This window comes from Camellia sinensis, chromosome 6, assembly GCF_055761805.1.
Source record: "Camellia sinensis isolate YWXY chromosome 6, ASM5576180v1, whole genome shotgun sequence".
Taxonomy (NCBI): domain Eukaryota; kingdom Viridiplantae; phylum Streptophyta; class Magnoliopsida; order Ericales; family Theaceae; genus Camellia; species Camellia sinensis.
In genome coordinates, this window is record NC_138966.1 from 73142825 (window position 1) to 73160995 (window position 18171).

General features: G+C 38.7%; 1 long non-coding RNA gene across 1 annotated transcript; it reads right to left on the minus strand.

The window, feature by feature from the left end:
* Positions 1-11366: 11366 nt before the first annotated feature.
* On the minus strand, positions 11367-17174 carry LOC145792697 (uncharacterized). The gene is made up of 10 exons (XR_014332457.1): positions 16937-17174; positions 15070-15173; positions 14928-14996; positions 14757-14811; positions 14294-14348; positions 13373-13420; positions 12986-13142; positions 12534-12617; positions 11891-12395; positions 11367-11498 (listed from the first exon to the last, which is right to left on the minus strand). It is a non-coding gene; the product is annotated as an uncharacterized LOC145792697 (long non-coding RNA).
* Positions 17175-18171: the final 997 nt, after the last annotated feature.

An 18171-nucleotide genomic window follows, 5' to 3' on the forward strand; every position in this document is an offset into this window, starting at 1 on the left:
ATAGCATGTAACACAATAAGTCAAGCATAATCAAACGCCCTTAAGGGCCACAAATTCCAAGACTTATGCCCGGTTACACAAAAGTGATTTCTCAAACCCATATATATAAAGCCCTTGGCTTATCATAATTACAACAAAAGAGAAAAGCCTTGTGCTCTCAAAATATACTCCATGCCTTTAACTCGGCGGGATCACCACATCCTTTCCTGCACAAAATCTCATAGGGTGATCATAAAGCCCAGTAGAAAAATCTTAATAAAGTATATGCATTTTATACGATCTCCTAAGATGAATGCAAATGCTATGCCATGTTCAAAACATACATCTCTATCTTTGAAACTTTTGTTCACAATGCAAATTTGAGAATTTAACAATTCAATGATTTCAATGTACTTCAAAGGGGCGGTAAATACGACTCAGGTAATCTCTAGGTTGGTGTCTGCAAGTAGGCATAACTAGCACTACTAAATCCCCACTTTACCGGTAGCTAACCAGATGGCACGTGGTACCTCCTCCGCGCGTGTTTTCGATCTTTCACCATAGACACTCAGGCTAACTTAACCAATACCAACTGCACCCTCTATCTGAACTTACCAATGTATTTACCCCCAAAACAAATCCATATGATCTTGTTTTACGGATTAATTTCCTTTCTCAAAACAATACTTTTCTAATGCAATATTCAAAATCAATTGCATCAATGATAAAATGGGATGACAATGCAAATGTCCATTAAAATACTAAAGTTCCATTTAATAATCTCAACAGTGCCAATTCAAAGTATTTCTATATCAATGCCTTGAAATTTCTCAATTTCTTAATTCATTCACACAATCTTCCATTGTGATCAAATTCCACATCTCTTATCAATATAACAACATAATATATATTCCCAAGAGATAATGTAACAATATCAACATTCATGTATTCTCCGCATGTCAAACGTTATTTTCTAAACTCGATTTTCCAAGACAAACCACTGATAAGTTTTTAAAATTAACTATTCTCATTTCCTTCATGAAATTCCCTCATTTGATATGTACGGCGGTGAAATATTCTCAATTCTCCGTACTTCTTGAACCCAAGCTTCACGTAATGTCGCTTAACTTGAAAATAGAAAGATGGTGAGCTGTCCGACGGTGTGCTGCCGGATAAACCCTTCGACGATCAAGCCAACACACTTGGAGAAGAATTAGAAGAAGAATGGAGAGAGCCCTTTAGAGAGAGAGAGAGAGTTGGGAATTCCTTCGGATTGCTTACCATTATCCTCTCAATCTTTCTCATTTTCTAGGCTAGCCATGTAGTTTCAGAGATTGTGGACGCACTACTTCTGTTGTTCTTCTCTGGCCAGGTGGCTATGCTCCCATCTACCTTCCTTACACGTGTAGAGACCAATACCTCCAAACAGTATTTGTCGAACTGCCAAATGGTATTGATGTATACCAGGAGTGGATTTTCCCTTATTTACCATTGGTCCAGGTGGCCTACACAACCGGGCTATCACTTGGAATAAACAGACATCACAACGGACTGGAATGACCGAGCTATAGTAAACCGGTCCATCTGAATTGACTGGTCGTAGGGTGCGCGGTTCGGCATCTCGGCCTTGCCCTGCTATCTCGTAGGACGCCTCAGTCCTACGTTAGTCCGGACTGTCCGTAGCTCGGCCCAACGCATTAGTGCGGATCTAACCGAATATCGGGTTTTGCCATCATAGCTCGGTTGAGCACCTGCACGCTTCCACATTCTAGTCGGTGGTCTGCCCAGCCCAACGTAATGGACCAGGGAGCCGTATTGCTGTCGTTTGGTCAGGCATAGGGGTCTTTGGCCCTCGCAAGGCCTAACACCATATCCCGTGCTGCCGTAACTCGGCCCACTTGTTCGGTGCAAATCTCCCTCTTAATTGCCCCTTAATCCCATCCGAGCTGAGTGTGATTAGGATTACTACTCTGACCGAGCTATCCGATCTGGTCAGTCATTGAGGATTGCGCCAGTAGTCTTGTCATCGATCAATCAGCCGTATTGACAAACCATCTTTTTAACGCCATGTGGCTTTCCGTCATTGGTTTCGTGCAATCCCACAACTGTTTACATTATACCAAAGATTTGAAAAATTGCAGCCTATTCAGTTTCCCCTCATATGTACACACAAAAAGCCCAAAGACCCTCATCACTGTTCATCTCCCCTTTGCAAAAACCCTAAGCCTTAGACCTTTAAGCTTCTGCCACCGCCGTCGTTGCTGTCGCTATCGCTGTTGTTGTCGCCGTCGTCACTCATTTTCTAGCTGTTTTCAGCTTTTTCTGTCCTCATGAAGGCCACAGTTAGGGTCGTGGTCGACTGGGTCTTGACTTGGCATCCACACTCATAAGTTTTTCCCACTTTCCTTTCTATTCTCCATTTTTGTTCTTCGTGTTCTTAATTCCTATTTGTTTTGTGACTGTTGAAATATTGTCGATGCCCCTTTTGTGGGATTAACACCAGTGGAAATTAGGCTAAATCAAAACCCAAAGTATTAACGGGGCTTCTTTGCCCTTCATTTTCCTTGATTACTGTAGGTGATTCTGGATTTAGGATGAACACTGAAAATTCTGGGTAAAACCGATCAAAAACCCACTTTTAGATCTAAAAATAGGATTTAGCGGAGCCAAAATTGGTTCGAGGTCCTCCCTTGAGACTGAGACCAAGCTGTGAGTTGTAGGAAGATCGAACTAAGATAGGAACTGAAATATTAGAATGAGCACCACAACTGGTCAAACGCCCCAATATCTCATATTGAGCTAAAACACTTCCTCGTAAGAGTTGTGCAAGTTATTCCGCGCTAATACTTGGACTTATTTTTTAATAATGCAGAACAAACTAGGACCAACCAGGCTCATTCAGCATTACTGTCGGTGAGGCTCAAAGACCGAGCAAACAATCACCCAATTTTGACTGAGCTACAATCAAAATTACCCAACTAAATAAAACCGGGATAGATGGGAAAGTACCGATTTATTGTTTGTTTGCCTGGGGCAATGGCCGAGTTCCATAGAGAATACAATATTCCAGACGATGTCCACTTGGAGCTGGCCAAGAAAGGAGACACTTCCTGGGGTGAACTGGACAAATGCCCTTTCACGGTCATGTTTATTGTGGAAGGCGGCTTACGCTTCCTTGTCCAACCCCTAGTCTGCGAATTTTTTAGGCAGACTGGGCTGTGCCCTACCCAAGTCTCCAACAACACATACAAAATAATAAACGGCGTGGCCGCGCTGAATAGGATACTCGGTCTGAATCTCGGCCTCGCTGAGATATTCCACCAGTATACACTTAGCAAAAATAAAGGAGGATTTTGCTGGTATCTCAAAGTTAGGAAAGGCTGAGCAAAACTTATTGAGGGTAACCCGGATAAAGAGACAAGCGACGACGATTTCCTATGGGTGTCTGGTAATTACGAGGACACTGAAGCGCCCATACTGGGCTGGTACATAAGAAAAGACTATAGGAGCATTGGTGAGCACCTCAGTATGCTTTTAATTTTGTAACTGTTCTTGTTTTTGCCGATCTAACCCTTGCTTTCCTTTTGCAGACTATAAACTCTTGGCGGACGACTACTCTCGCGCCAACCAAGAAGCTACAAGGGTTGCTTTGCGGCACCCGGCTGAGGAGCGAAAGCCTTAAAAGTTGGTCGGTTAGGAACCAAGTTACCGTTACATGGCACCATACAGGAGCAGGGTGACCAACTTCCTTCGTGCCCCTTTTCCAGAGCTAGATCAAACCTTCCGCCAATCAAACTTGTACCACTGACAGAAGAACAAGAAATGGCCAAAATCCGAGCCATAAAGTCTATGATCATGGGGGAGCCGAGTGACTCACAACCGGCTAAGACAACATGAGGCTAAACTTCTAGGCCTGCCATGCAAGAAGGGCCCGTGCTAGCTCTTGCCAGTGAGCAAGTTGCTGGTTGGTCGAAAAAAAGGCCGAGGCGGGAGCAGACCGAGTAGCGCCTTGTCGACAAAGATTCAGCAGGCTGCCATTAGCTGAACAGGGAGAGCAGACTAAACAACAACTTTTCGGGCGATCCACCTATTCCACTGCCCCTCCAGTCTGGTCACCTGAGCTAAAATACAAGGGCCGAGCAATGACGGTGGAGGACTCCGTTTACGGGGATAAGGGCCATTCGCTCAGCTTCAACATGACCAAGGGTTTATTTCTCCCTTTTGACAGGAAGAAGCATAAGGAACTGTCCGATCTGAAAGGCTTTCGGGCGATGGCAAAATCAATCGTTCTAGTAAGTGATTACGTTATTGTACTTCAAGTTATTTATCGGTTTCTCATACTAACTTCTGCCCTACTGCAGGCTACGCAGAAAAACTACTTGGCGCACGAGTGTATGATTTCAGTGCGGTAGAATTTGAGGGAGGCTATTACTGACAAGGAGGCCAAAACGACCGAGCTGGAGAAGTTGAAAACTGCACATGAGGCAATATTGAACGAGTGGGATCTCCTAGCTGAGAAGTTGGCAAAGGTCGAGGAAGAGAAGGATAAGGTCGTGCAGGCAAAAAATGAGAGATATTTGGCCGAGCTATGCAAGCTCTATGCCGTCCACAGGGTTGAGCTGAAAAAAGAAGTGAACGACGCTGAAGATCGGGGAGACGCCAAGGGGGAAAGGATGTACGGGCGGCAGGTGACGAGCACCAAAGACATATTTTTTCAGTGCGGCTGGAAAGCAGTTGCGAAAAAAACTCGGTCAGACGCCGGAGTCCGAGGTGTTCAATAACCCCCCACCTACCTTCATTCATTCCTATATGCATGCATATGCTGCCGCCGTGCAGCAGAAGTTGATAGAGGACGCTCAAGGGGCTAGCGCGGTAAATGATCCAACTCCACAGCCAACTGACAAAACTCCACTGCCGGCCATATCAGAAGAGGCGACGCTGAGCAGCGAGCAGGAGCCATCAACTGCCGAACGAGAAACGAACTCTGGTGCTGAAACCGCACAGAAAGTGGCGGAAGAGGTGGTGGGCAATCTGGAAGACACCGTAGATATTGATTAGGGCACAACTACGCTTATGTTTGTCATTTTTGTTTTTGATGTAGCCGGGCTATGAGCCCCACTTTTGTAATCAGACTTTATTGTGAATGAAAAGTGAAGAACTTTTTGCTCACCATGTATTCGAATTTTTCTATGCCTTGTGGTCGTTTTCTTCAATTTGGCCGAGATAAAATCTTTTCGTTGCATTCTAAGCGTAATGATCTCTGTTAAGCCGAGCTGATTTCTTTTTAAACGCGCACAAATGCAAAATTCCTTTTCGAAATTAGGGAAGTGTAGCAAAATCAGCTTGGGGATGAAAACACTTTAACGAGCCAATACCACTGTTTGATGGGGCAAGCAAGGTCAGCTCGGTCAATTACGAGCCAAATCGGCTTGATGTAATGAGCAAAACCAGCTCTACAACGGCGAGCAGAAATCAGCTCGGTCAATCGCGAGCAAAATCAGCTCGATGTAGCGAGCAAAATCAGCTCTACATCAGCGAGCAAAAATTAACTCGACTCGAGTACAATTTGGGCAAAACACTACTGTTTGTACGGACGAGCAATGTCAGCTCAGCTTTAATACAAGTTGAGCAAAACACCAACTGCTTGTACGGGCGAGCAAGACCAGCTCGGCCTTAACACAAGTTGGGCGAAACACCAACTGTTTGTACGAACGAGCAAGGTCAACTTGGTTTATCGAGCAAAATCAGCCCGTAAACCGCTCGTACCGCAAAAGTCAGGCCGGTTTTGAATACTTGCCCCTGGCACTCATAGTAGCTTAATATCGTTGTAATATTTTTGTACACAAACGTATAGTATACAAGAAAGAAGGGGCTATCTTCTATTACACGTCACAGATTACACCCAATGCCAAAAGGCCAAGGTACAAAAAGCAAAGAAGTAGAAAAAATCATATTTCAAAAGTCAAATATCTTGAGGTTGGCCTAATTCCATGGCCTGGGGATAGCTTTGCCATCTAAGTCTTCCAGGTGGTATGCCCTTTTGCCTGCAAGGCTAGTTATCTTGTATGGCCCCTCCCAATTTGATCCTAATTTGCCCTCCCCAAGAATCACCGTGTTGCCCATTACTTTCCTCAAGACCCAGTCTCTGACCTTGAATAGCCTAGGATGCACGGTCTTGTTGTATTTCTTGGAGAGCTCTTGTTGGTAAGCGGCTATGTGGATTAGTGCCCTGTTCTCTTCTCTCTTTAGCTAGGTCAAGTTCCAGGTCTACAGCTTCATTGTTTAAGTTTGGTTCAAAACTTTTGGATCGGATGGTTGGCATGCCGATTTCCAATGGTATGACTGCCTTCATGCCGTAAGCCAAGGTGAACGGAGTTTCCCCGGTTGAGTGTCTTGGTGTAATGCGGTATGCCCAGAGCATATTGGGGAGTTCTTCAGTCCACCTCCCTTTGGCCTTCTCCAATCGCTTCTTTAGCCCATCCAAAATGGTTTTGTTCGAGGATTCAACTTGACCATTTGATTGAGGGTAGGCCGGTGTAGAGTTGTAAAATTCAATCTTTAACTCCTCACAAAACCCGCGAAAGAGTTTTTTGTCGAACTGAGTGCCATTATCTGAAATGAGGGCTTTTGGGATGCCGAAGCGAGTGATGACATTCTGCCAGACAAACCTCTTTACTTTTTTTTCCTTGATGGTGGAAAATGGCTCTGCCTCCACCCACTTAGTGAAATAGTCCGTCGCTGCGATGAAAAATTTGCGGTTGCCCGGAGCGGTTGGAAGCGGTCCTACAATGTCTAGCCCACAAAGCGCAAATGGCCAAGGACTTGTAAGGGGGAGCAACTCTCTGGCCGGCTGGTGGATTTGGTGAGCGAATTTTTGGCATTTTTTTCATTTGTGAACATACTTCTACGCGTCGGCCTGCATGCACGGCCACCAATAACCCTGAGAAATTGCACAGTATGCCAAAGATCTGCCCCCAATGTGGCTTCCACAGATGCCTTCATAGATCTCGAAGAGGAAAGCTTCAACCTTACTAGGGTGGACACACTTCAGGGATGGCCCAGTAAAGGATTTCTTGTACAAGTCGCTAGATGGAGAGAGCCAAAACCGCTCTGACTTGGTTCTGATCTTGTTGGCCTCTTTCTTTTCAATGGGCAGAATTCGATCCTTCAGAAAGGTGATGATTGGATTCATCCAGGACAGTCCCAAGTCGGCACAGAGTACTTCGGGCGCCTCTTGTTCCTTAATGCTTGGTCGGGGCAAGAATTCTATCATCAATGGATTGGGAAAAGTTGTCTGCATAGATGCTAGGCCAGCCAACTTGTCTGCTTGGCTATTTTCCTCGTGGTCAATTTGCTTGAAATCCGTATGAGCGGTTTCAATTCCGCACGAACAAAAATTTTGCCTTCACGGGTGGTTTGCTCCAAAAAGCTGTCTAGAAAATTCACCAAAATCCGCTTAAGAAGGACCCAAAATCCGCTCGAGCAGTTTCCTACCCAGAAACCTAGAAAACCCTGTGTTGATCCGCTCGGGTGGTTGCCAATTCCACACGAGTGGTTTTTGCCCTGAACCCAGAGTTTGATTTTTCAATCCAAAACAAGCTTCAATGCTCAAAGCTCAAAGTTTTCAACCCGGAAACATTACGATAGGTTAAATAAGAGTAGGAAAGGAAATTACACGACTCAATACGATAAACAAAATCCCGAAAGCAATGCACACTGCTTTACTACACAATACTATTTAAGTCCAATACCTGGGACATCACAATTAAGGTGTCATGTCACATGTTGCTTGCTATTAAATTTGTTACGTTACGTAAGTGAGAGTGGTAGCTATTATTAATATATACATAATTAACAAGATTTGTGCTACTTAGATTTTTCATTTTTCTTTGCATGGTTAGCTTTAATTGTTGCGAACCCTCCCCCGTGCAATATATCTCTCGTTATCAATGTAAAAAAAATAATTAATTAATTTCCAAGTTTGTTTGGGTTTCTTATCTTTTTTGTTTTATTTTCTTCTTCAGTTTTATTTTTTATTATTTTCAGGTCAAAAATTCAAACAAGTTGTAATGATATCGATAATTAGTATGAGATCTTGGCAATGTGCTCATCAAACCAATTTACAATCCAAGCTCGTGGAAATGCTGGTGGCTGTTCATGTTGAGTTGCCAAAGTTACATACAAAACACAATACTTGTTTTTTTAGATTAGTAAAATGAAAATTTTATTAAATAAGAGCACCTCGGGATAAAGAGGTTAAAGAAAAAACTTTCTACATAAAATTAAAAAAAGTTATGATTATTAAATCAATATAATTTTTTTAATGAATGATATAAATTGAGAATTTTATAAAATAAACAGTTCAAATTACTGATAATATATATGTAATAGATCTCATGAGTTTAGACAACACAATCAATGTCATATTTGAATTCGAAGAGATGCCCAAATTCACCTTATAAGTTGCCAAGTAGTTCACCAAATTTTATTGATAGTATGTGAGAAAGGGGTTTCGACTCCATCACACTATGGTGTGGATTTGTCAATTCTATGCCATTCTCACAGTATTTCGATTTTAATAGCAAATTAATGCATGTCTGTACTTGGGATGTTTTATTCTTCTTTCATCCATTTTTTTAATTAAAAAATAATATACAAATAATTTTTTTCTATAGAAAAATATAATCTAAATAATGTGAAAGTGACGTTTTTTAAAGGAAAAATTAGTCTAAGGTCCCTTTCCCATATTTAATAATAAAAGAGATCCACAATATTATTTTATGATGTCTAAAGTCCCTCAACCCTCATACTCATATATCACAGAGAAATTTCTCAAATCAAACCTCATTTTTTTTGTCTCTCTCTCTCTCTCTCTCTCACTCTAAACTCTTCTGCTTAATTCATCTCTTCTCCTTTCTCTCTCTCTCTCTCTCTCTCTCATCTCTATGTCTCTTTCTCTCTCTAAAATGTTCTATCTCTAAAGCAACAGTCTTGATCTTCTAGATTGTCCCCATTCCCACCACTATGCCCATGCTCGTCACCGATCTCTGCTCGTCACTAATCTAGGTGTGTTTGGTTGCTGAGAAGAGCAGAGATCACAGAGCTTCACTTTATGCTTTATTGATTAGTTGATTGTTGTATTAAAGGTTGCGTGTTTGGTTGCTGAGAAAATGTGTGAAATAGAAAGAAACTTAAAATTTGAATATTATTAGGTTGAAGGTCTATGATGAAGATGATGAAGAAGATGAAGTGGGTATGAGAGATGTTGGAAATCATAGAAAATGGAATTTATCTGATTTTGGAGAGAATTTCTCTGGAAAGGTTTGTTTGGGAATTTCTCTGGTTTTGAGAGAATTTCTCTAGGTTGGGGAGTCCAAAGAAATTTTGGAAAGAATTTCTCTAGACTTTGTATCAGTGGTTGCATGTTTGGTTGCTGAGAAAATGTGCGAACTGGGAAAAAACTTAAAATTTGAATATTATTAGGTTTAAGGTCTGTGATGAAGATGGTGAAGAAGATGAAGTGGGTCTGAGAGATGAATAGAGAGCTGCCATTGAAAATCATAGAAAATGGAATTTCTCTGATTTTGGAGAAAAGGTCTGTGATGAAGATGGTGAAGAAGATGAAGTGGGTCTGAGAGATAAGTAGAGAGTTGCCATTGAAAATCATAGAAAATGGAATTTCTCTGATTTTGGAGAAAATTTCTCTAAATTGGAGAGAATTTCTCCAGGAATTTCTCTAGTTTTGAAAGAATTTCTCTGGATTTGGGAGAATTTCTCTGGGTTTGCTCAATGATATTCTTAATAGAGATACTGCTATGCCACATGCCAATTGATTAATTTCAATAAATTTTCACAGTATTCTTTTTGCCTGTAATCAGGTTTCAGATTATTTATGGAAAAAATAATAAAAATAAATAAAATTTGGGCTATAAGTTTATGTATTCCCAAAGCTAGTATTTCAACAAATTATTATGAAGAGCAGAGCTTTCAGCCTTAGAGTTCCTTTCATCTATGGAAATGAAAAAAACACTTGTACGTGTAAAATGCTAGATGGCTTCGTTACGACTTATGACAATGGGGAACACTATGGGACATATTTTAATTTTTTGAGGCATAACTAAAAAAAAAAAAAAAATGTCATAAGTAAACATAACATGAAGAATAATTAAAAAACTCGTGAGTTATAACTAAAATAATGTCATAACTAAAAAAGAAAATGACATAACTAGAAGTGCACATTAAAATTTTGCACATGCAATATAATCAGAAATTTGAGTAATATCCAAATCTAGTTCTTATTACACACTTGAAATCCTGATAAATATTCAAATCTAGTTCTTATTACACACTTGAAATCCAAATGATATCAGAATGTCTTATGCAATTGAAATTCAAACTACTACAAAATCATAAACAGATCACACTTTTTATGTGTGATGTATATTATTTAATCACACGTTTTAAATTTTGTCAAAGTGTAATATTTGAAAGTGTGATTAAAAAGGATCATTTTTAATTACACGTTTTGAGTGTCATTAATCATTAAAAGATGATTCCATCACACATTTTGCATGTGCAATAATTATTTAGATCACATCTTTTATGTGTGATTAATAACATTTAGATCACATCTTTTAAGTGTGATTAATAACTAATAAAATTTGTGATAATAAACATTTAGATTACAGATTTTAAGTGTAATTAATATCTAATAAAACCTGTGATTAATAATGAGATAAAATCACGTGTTATATGCATTTCTCATCACAGTCAATACATGTGATAAAAAAAGGGTTCGACATATTTAAAGAATAATCAACATTGTTTTTGTACGCGCATTTGAAGAATGCAATACATACTATATACTATCGTTTGAATTACAACCACATATTGAATGAAATATTTTATAAATGAAAGTTGAATGTTCAAAAGTATATACAAAGGAATTAATAAAAAGTTTTTAACTATGATTACATATATTAAAAAATGAAAAAACTTCAACCACAAAGTTCTTGAATTCTTTGTCCATATTTTGCATCTCTCCAAGCAATTTCTGGCTCGAAAAATAAAAATATAAATTAATTCAAAGGCCGCTAGAAGCATATTAATAAACTTACTATTTGTAAGACAATTAAGTAAAAATTCATATCTAACACATTGCATGTATCAAGTATCTCATTTATCATACCCAATACATTGTTCTTGCTGACACAAAAAAACTAGCCACTTCACCACCACCAAAACAAACAAAATAAAGAAGTAAGCTAGGATAATTGAATTAAAAACAAGTATATCACCTCCATGACTTCATAGACAGACTAGCATTCATATGTGGAGACACATGCAAATTCTCAATTTTCAATCTTTAGTTATGTATTTATTATCAGCTCAACTTCAACCTCGTCCAAAAACTTGCAAGCCTGGTTTACCTGAACTAGTGCCTCGGGACAAGACTAAAAAATAATCAGGAGAACACCCAAGGGAGATGATGTCTTCTCTAAGATGAATCTGTCTGCAATCTGGATAAGAAAGTAGTCCAAAAATATCAGTTCATGAGATCAATGATGATGATGATCAAAGGCCACGAATAGAAAATCAAAAAGTAATAACCTCTTCCAGAAATGAGAAACAAAAAAAAAAAAATGGAAAAAAAGAATATGGCCAGTTGTGTTGATAAAAATTGTAGACGTGCATTCACATAATTTTCAAAGAAGCTAACCTAGTTTCTTCATTTCTAACACAAGGTGCAAAAGTCAGAATTTGATTGTGCAACAAAAGATAGCTTGAGTAGATAAAGGGAAATATTACTAGTTAAATCCTTTTAAACATATTAATGTTCTTTCTGTACCTTTCCCTTATCAAAATACCCAAAGTCTGAATAAATTAAATCCTCAAAATTCCATTTCAGTACCTTAGGTTTCTTCAAAACACGACCAATTGGCTCTTCCATGTTTGCAAGCACACGAATTGAGTTTGCAAGACTTGAAATTCACATATCATAAGATCGAATTTAGAAACAATAATACATGAATGCCCGGAGAAAGAAAGAGAGGGGTTTCCCAATGAGAACATTTTACAGAAGGAATGCCACTTCTGTAAGTAAATATATCTGGGAAATAATCATGAAGTAAAACAAAAATCGGAATCCAATCTAACCAAACTTCCATAAATCAACAGTCTTGCCTAGCTCAATAATATGCCCTGCTATCTATATCAAAATTAAAAGAAAGAAAGAAAAACTAAACACAAATCGACCAAAGTTTTGCCTTTCCAGGCTTTAGAGTCAGCCAAGCAATCAATGATTGTTCATAGCCAGCAACATCAGCTTCATTTTCTATGGCGATCAGTCTTTCATTTTCTTCCAGGGCATCAGCTATGCTCAGCAAAATTTTACTCCTGTCTTGTGGAGACATGGCCTGCAGGGCAAAGCATATCACAATACTCACAAAAGTCATGCTTCCAAACAAGAATATAAATCCATGCACATAAGTTTTTCTGGCAAAGAGAGCTTCAACTCATATATACAAGGATATCAAATCTTCATGATTTTTTACCTGTAGTTGTCTGCAACCCTCCCTTGCTGCAACTGTCATCTCACGTGCACCAACTTCTCCAAGTGGGACCCACTGGTGCGCATCCTGATGAAAGAGAATACCAATACGCTCTTGTTGAAGTACTTTTATGATATTATCAGTAGCATAGCCAGTTCAAAAAAAATTATTAAAAAAAAAAAAAAGTGTGCTTCAGAAAAAATAGCAGCAGAAGCCTACACATGTCACATGGTATAGCAAACACTTCCATTGCCAGAGCGAAGGGGGTTTTGGAGATAAATAGAATATTTTTTCCAATCTAAAACATTAGAACTCCAAAAATTTAGCCAAGAATCTCTCCTTATTCTCCATATCAATCTCACTTTCCAAATAATTTCCTCCCTGACCAAACTGACAAAGTATTTACTTTGCAATGAGGGTAATGATTAGTGAGACCAACAGAGTGATAAACTTACACTAAAAGTCGATGACGGGTCAAGGGGTCAAGGTAAAACATAAAATCAAGATCCAGAATCCAGAATCCAGATCCTTAAATGTGGCACTCTCATGGTCTTCTGCTCTGCTTTGTGATGAACCTCTGAGATCATAGCACCTATGTATGTATAGATCCAACTATAATACATTTTCCATGACAACAATGAAAACCAGTAGCCATATCAAGTGGTTAATTGAAGCTAGCTAAATAATTCAGATCAAGGAAAAAAATGAATTACTACGTCAGATTAAAAACAAAATTATATACCTTCTTAATAAAAACATCAAAGAATTTCCGATATATACCTTCAGACCTCCAATCAGTCTCACAAAACCATGAACTTTGTATTTAAAATTAAACTGCTTACCTTCACAAAATTGCAAGTCTTGTCCAATCTTGTATTGCGGTTCAGTACCTGTAGAACATCAGTAGCACTTAAGTGTCATGCTCAGAATTCCAGTGGTTATCACAATAGCGGGAGAGATTGATGCGGATGTGGCCCATAGGATTAAGGCGGAATGGTGTAAGTGGAGAAGTGCGTCTGGGATACTGTGCAATAAACGAATACCCACTAGACTAAAAGGTAAGTTCTATAGAACGGCTATTAGACCAGCGATGTTGTATGAGACGGAGTGTTGGGCAACCAAGAAATAACATACAGATAAGATGGGTGTGGCTAAGATAATGATACTAAGGTGGATGTGTGGCAAGACTAGACAAGACAGAATTAGGAATGAGTGTATTCGGGAATGGGTAGGAGTGGTATCAATAGAAGATAAATTGAGAGAGAATCGATTGAGATAGTTTGGTCACATTCAACAGAGACCAACAGAGGCAGTAGTGAAGAGATGCGATGCTGTAACGGTAGATGAGAGTGTTAGGAGACGGGGTAGGCTTAGATTAACGTTGACTAGCGTTGTAAATAGAGATATGAATCTACTAAATTTGACTAACAAAATAGCCTTGGAGAAGGTTGCGTGGAAAAGAAGGATTCATGTAGCCGACCCCATTTGATGGGACTTAAAGGCTTGGTTTGGTTTGGTTTGATTACATGAAATAATTTAACAAACATAAATGGAATGCTATCACTGTCTTTGATTATGAAGTCAAGTTCAAATAAGAATATGATTTCAACATATTCAATAAAAGGATCAACAACAGAAAAGCATCAACTAATTGCGTTAGGTTAGATGAAATCAATTAAAAAAATTCTTAAATAGTGGTTCTTATTGAAAAACCGTGCTACTATATGTAATTATCATCACATGGTAAGACAAAAAAAATGTACCTGTCCTCTTGCTATCTGATATTCATTGTTGTTCAGACCTGTAACAGATGTCATGCTGCCAGACATCAGCAAACAAACAGATTCTCAGAGCCAGCTCTTGAAAACAGCAAAATAAATGAACTAATACAACTATTCAGTACCATTCTGAAAAAGGACTAAAATCAGCATAAGATATAAATACTAATATCGGCATTGCCACCTAGGGATGTTGTTATTATAGTCATGAAACAATTTATGACTACATTAATATCCATATTTGTCATAATTGTTTAGCATCCTTGCATGCACTGGTTATTTGTATAAAATTCAGACATAGATTCAAGAAAATAGATCCTAAAAAACATTAAACTGAGGAACAAAAAATCACAATTTACCAGCCTTCCAGAAATAACGTTTTCAACATCAGAGTCAGCATTTAATTCAACAACAGGAAAAGTGGTATTGTAATCAGCATAATCATTACCCACAGATCCACAATGAAGTTGTACATCTCTTCATTCCATTATAATGATCGTTACCTACGATATTAACTTATTAGTAAGAGAAGTGTAGACAGGTATTAATATGAAAAAATAATGAGTTACAATCCGATGTGGTTCAAAACTAAATAGGTTTGTGATGCTCTCCCCATTACCTGTTTCTGGAGATCAACAATCTCCTTCTGTGTTATAGAGTAGTCTCCTTCACACCTTCTCGAATCAGCCTACGAAGCAAATATATAAGCATCAATGCAAAAATGAAAGAACAAAACCCTTGACCATGATAACATCACAAACCTTCAATTTCTGGATGGTCCTATCCAAATTAGTCTGTTCAGAAAGAGAATGCTTCAGTTTTTGGTTTAAAACAGAGTATGCTTCAACCAATCTCTCATGTTCCACTGTGTAAGTGACAGCAATGCAAAGGAAACATCAATATGACACTAAGAAACAAATCAAAAGAATAAAGTTTACTTCACATAACAATTTTTTAAATCATATTGATTTTAGCTAAATAAGAACAACATTTCTTCTACTTCACCCACTTCTTTCTTATAAGCAACAAAAATATTATTAAAAAAGAAAAAAAAAGAACAATGAAAGGTACAAAGAGTTCAATGGTGGACAAGAAGTCCATCAAACATGAAAAGAAAATTACATGTCACACACCGCACTCCAATCTCTACTACTCAAAACAATGGAATCACCATAAAGGAGACACCAAAACCAACACAAATGTCAAATAAATTTTTTTATCCCACTAACCCTCCATATCTTCTAATTTATCCTCAATTCTTCCGTTTCTTTCTAACCATAGAACACAAAACCACAAAAACTACACATCTTTAAAAAGCAAGAGGCCTTCCTATTACAACCAAATCCCCAAAAGTCAATGATAAGCATGTAAGCACAAGGGGGGATGACCCAATCAACCTCCACCAAATGAAATAATCTCCACCATAAGACCAAAGTCACATGACAATGCAAAAATAGGTCATCGATACTCTCTTCATCCCTTATATGTGAAGATCAACCTGAGACTTTAGTTTTAAAAACCTTCTAATATCGAAGGTACAAACTGATGATTGTTGGATATAGCAATAAAAAATTTGTAGGAGGCCAATTTTGGCAAAGTAACTATAAGTGGAACTGCTGGTAAACATTTGAGTTCCTTTCATTCAGGATAAGTCTGCTGGGATTTAGAACTTGGATCTTCACAGTTTGATTGTCTTATTTTTGTCCTGGTCACAATTTGATTATCTTATTGTTGGATGAAACATTGGTTACTGTTGTGAACTTCACTATGCAATCAGTTCCAAAGATAAGGAAAATTTGATTGGTGTCTGGATATGTTGTAGGGGTGTGCCTTTGAAATCTTGGATAATCTTCTTATCGAAGCAGGAGTTTCCAGGGGTTTTGCTGCTGTTGCCCATCCAGCTGGGTATATCTCCTCTTGCGCTTCCATTTCTACCTGAAGTCTTCAGGAATTTGAACAATCCTTCCAACTAAGTAAAAAAGTGTCAGGTCAAAGTGTTAGTTGGTCTTAAGATAGGATCATTCAGTCCCATGAACAAAGTTGAAACATCAAACCAAGCTCTGCCCACTACTTGCCGAATGATCAAAGCACAAGTGCAAGATGATTTATAAGATCAGTGGCTTATACAGAAGTATTTTATTAGATTCACTGAATCGCTGTCAACTTCTGCTCTTTGGTCGTCCCAGTCGAATTCGTGATGCAGAGGCAACAAGTCTAGGTCCTTAGGTAGGCCTTCGCTCATGTTCATGATTGCCAAAAAGGCAGCTGTATCTGGAACTATTGATTGTTAGCTCATTAACCACAAGTAGCACATTACCCACTATCTCTGTAACTGGTTAAAAAAAACAAAAAACAAATTAACTCAACCTAGAGGTCCTCTATTTGATTCAAGAAAATCAGACAGACACAAGAATATAAAATTTCTAAATCTTTTGTTTGCTATGTCTTTGATTTTGCTCCAAAATCAAACTAAACTAACCCAAAAAACCAAAGGCATGCTCATTTTAACTGAACCCATATAATGAAACACCAATACTCAAAATTTCTATAGTCTGATTGATTTTTCCTGCATTTTCTTGGCACCCAAACAGAAATAACTATCAATACAAAATGAGTAAATCTTCTTACCTTCATTTTGTGGCAACTTTGACTCGGAAAATCTCAATGACCATAAGCAACTCAGTCCAATAATCAAAAGCACAGCAGTGTTTCTATGAAGAACAAGAAGAGAAGAAGAGAAGAGAAGAAGAAAAGAGAAGAGAAAAATAGTTGTCGCCACCGCTCGCCGATCGCTGCCACTGCCGCCGCTAGCTGATCGCCTCCATCGTCACCGCTCGTCACTCTCCGCCGGTCGAAGAATGGAGACAGTGACATAAAAAATATGAATAATGCTTGAGGGCCCGAAATTAGTGGCTCGAATTTGGCTCAAAACCCAAAACGACGTCGTTTTGGGTTTTGATTTTTTTTTTTTTTTTTTTTTTCTCTTCTTCTTCCTCCGTCTGATACGCAGTGAGGGAAGAGAGAAAGAGAAAGAGAAAGAGAGGGAGAGGGAGAGAAAGAGAGGGAGAGGGAGAGGGAGAGGCCGTCGCCGTCGTCGTCGCCGATCGCCGGTCGCCGCGCCTCCGCCTTCGTCGCCTCCGCCCCTCGTCGGCTCTGCCCCGCTCGTCGCCTCGCCGATCGTGTCGCCTCCGCCGCCTCCTCCTCCATTTTTTAGGCCCCCTCCATTCCTTCCTCCCCCTCCTCCGTCGTCCCCCTCCCCCGTCGTCCCCCTCCCCCTCCCCGTCGTCCCCATCCCCCTCCCCCTCCCCCTCCCCCTCCCCTCCTCTTCTTCGTCTGCTGAAACAAAAAAAAAAAAAAAAAAAAATTAGGGCCATTCGGGGGTCCCGTTTTCGGGCCCCCAATCACTACTGAAAAAATATATAATCACATTTAATCGGGGAGTGACATAATTTTTTTTTAATTAGCTGGGATTGAAATATTGATTTGATTTTTGTAATTGTCGTTTCATTAAAAGCGTCATGTTTTGATATTCTTCAAGGTGATCTTTAAGTATTTTTGTGGTAGTGTTAAATAATATAAAAATAAAGATAAATTATAAATATATTATTGTGTTTTGATTAAAATATGAATTGTTCTTGTTATTTTTAAAATTACGTTTCACTTCCCGAGGTTTCTAATTTCATAATAAATCGCTCATTTTATTAATAAATCATAAAGTCAATTAACATTTTTTAATGATTTTAAAAATATGTTTCAATTAATAATTTAGGTAATTTTATTATGGTATAGAATAACAATTATGAACTAATTTTTTTAGTTAATTTTGTTAAATAAAATTTTTTAATAATGGGATATTTATAATT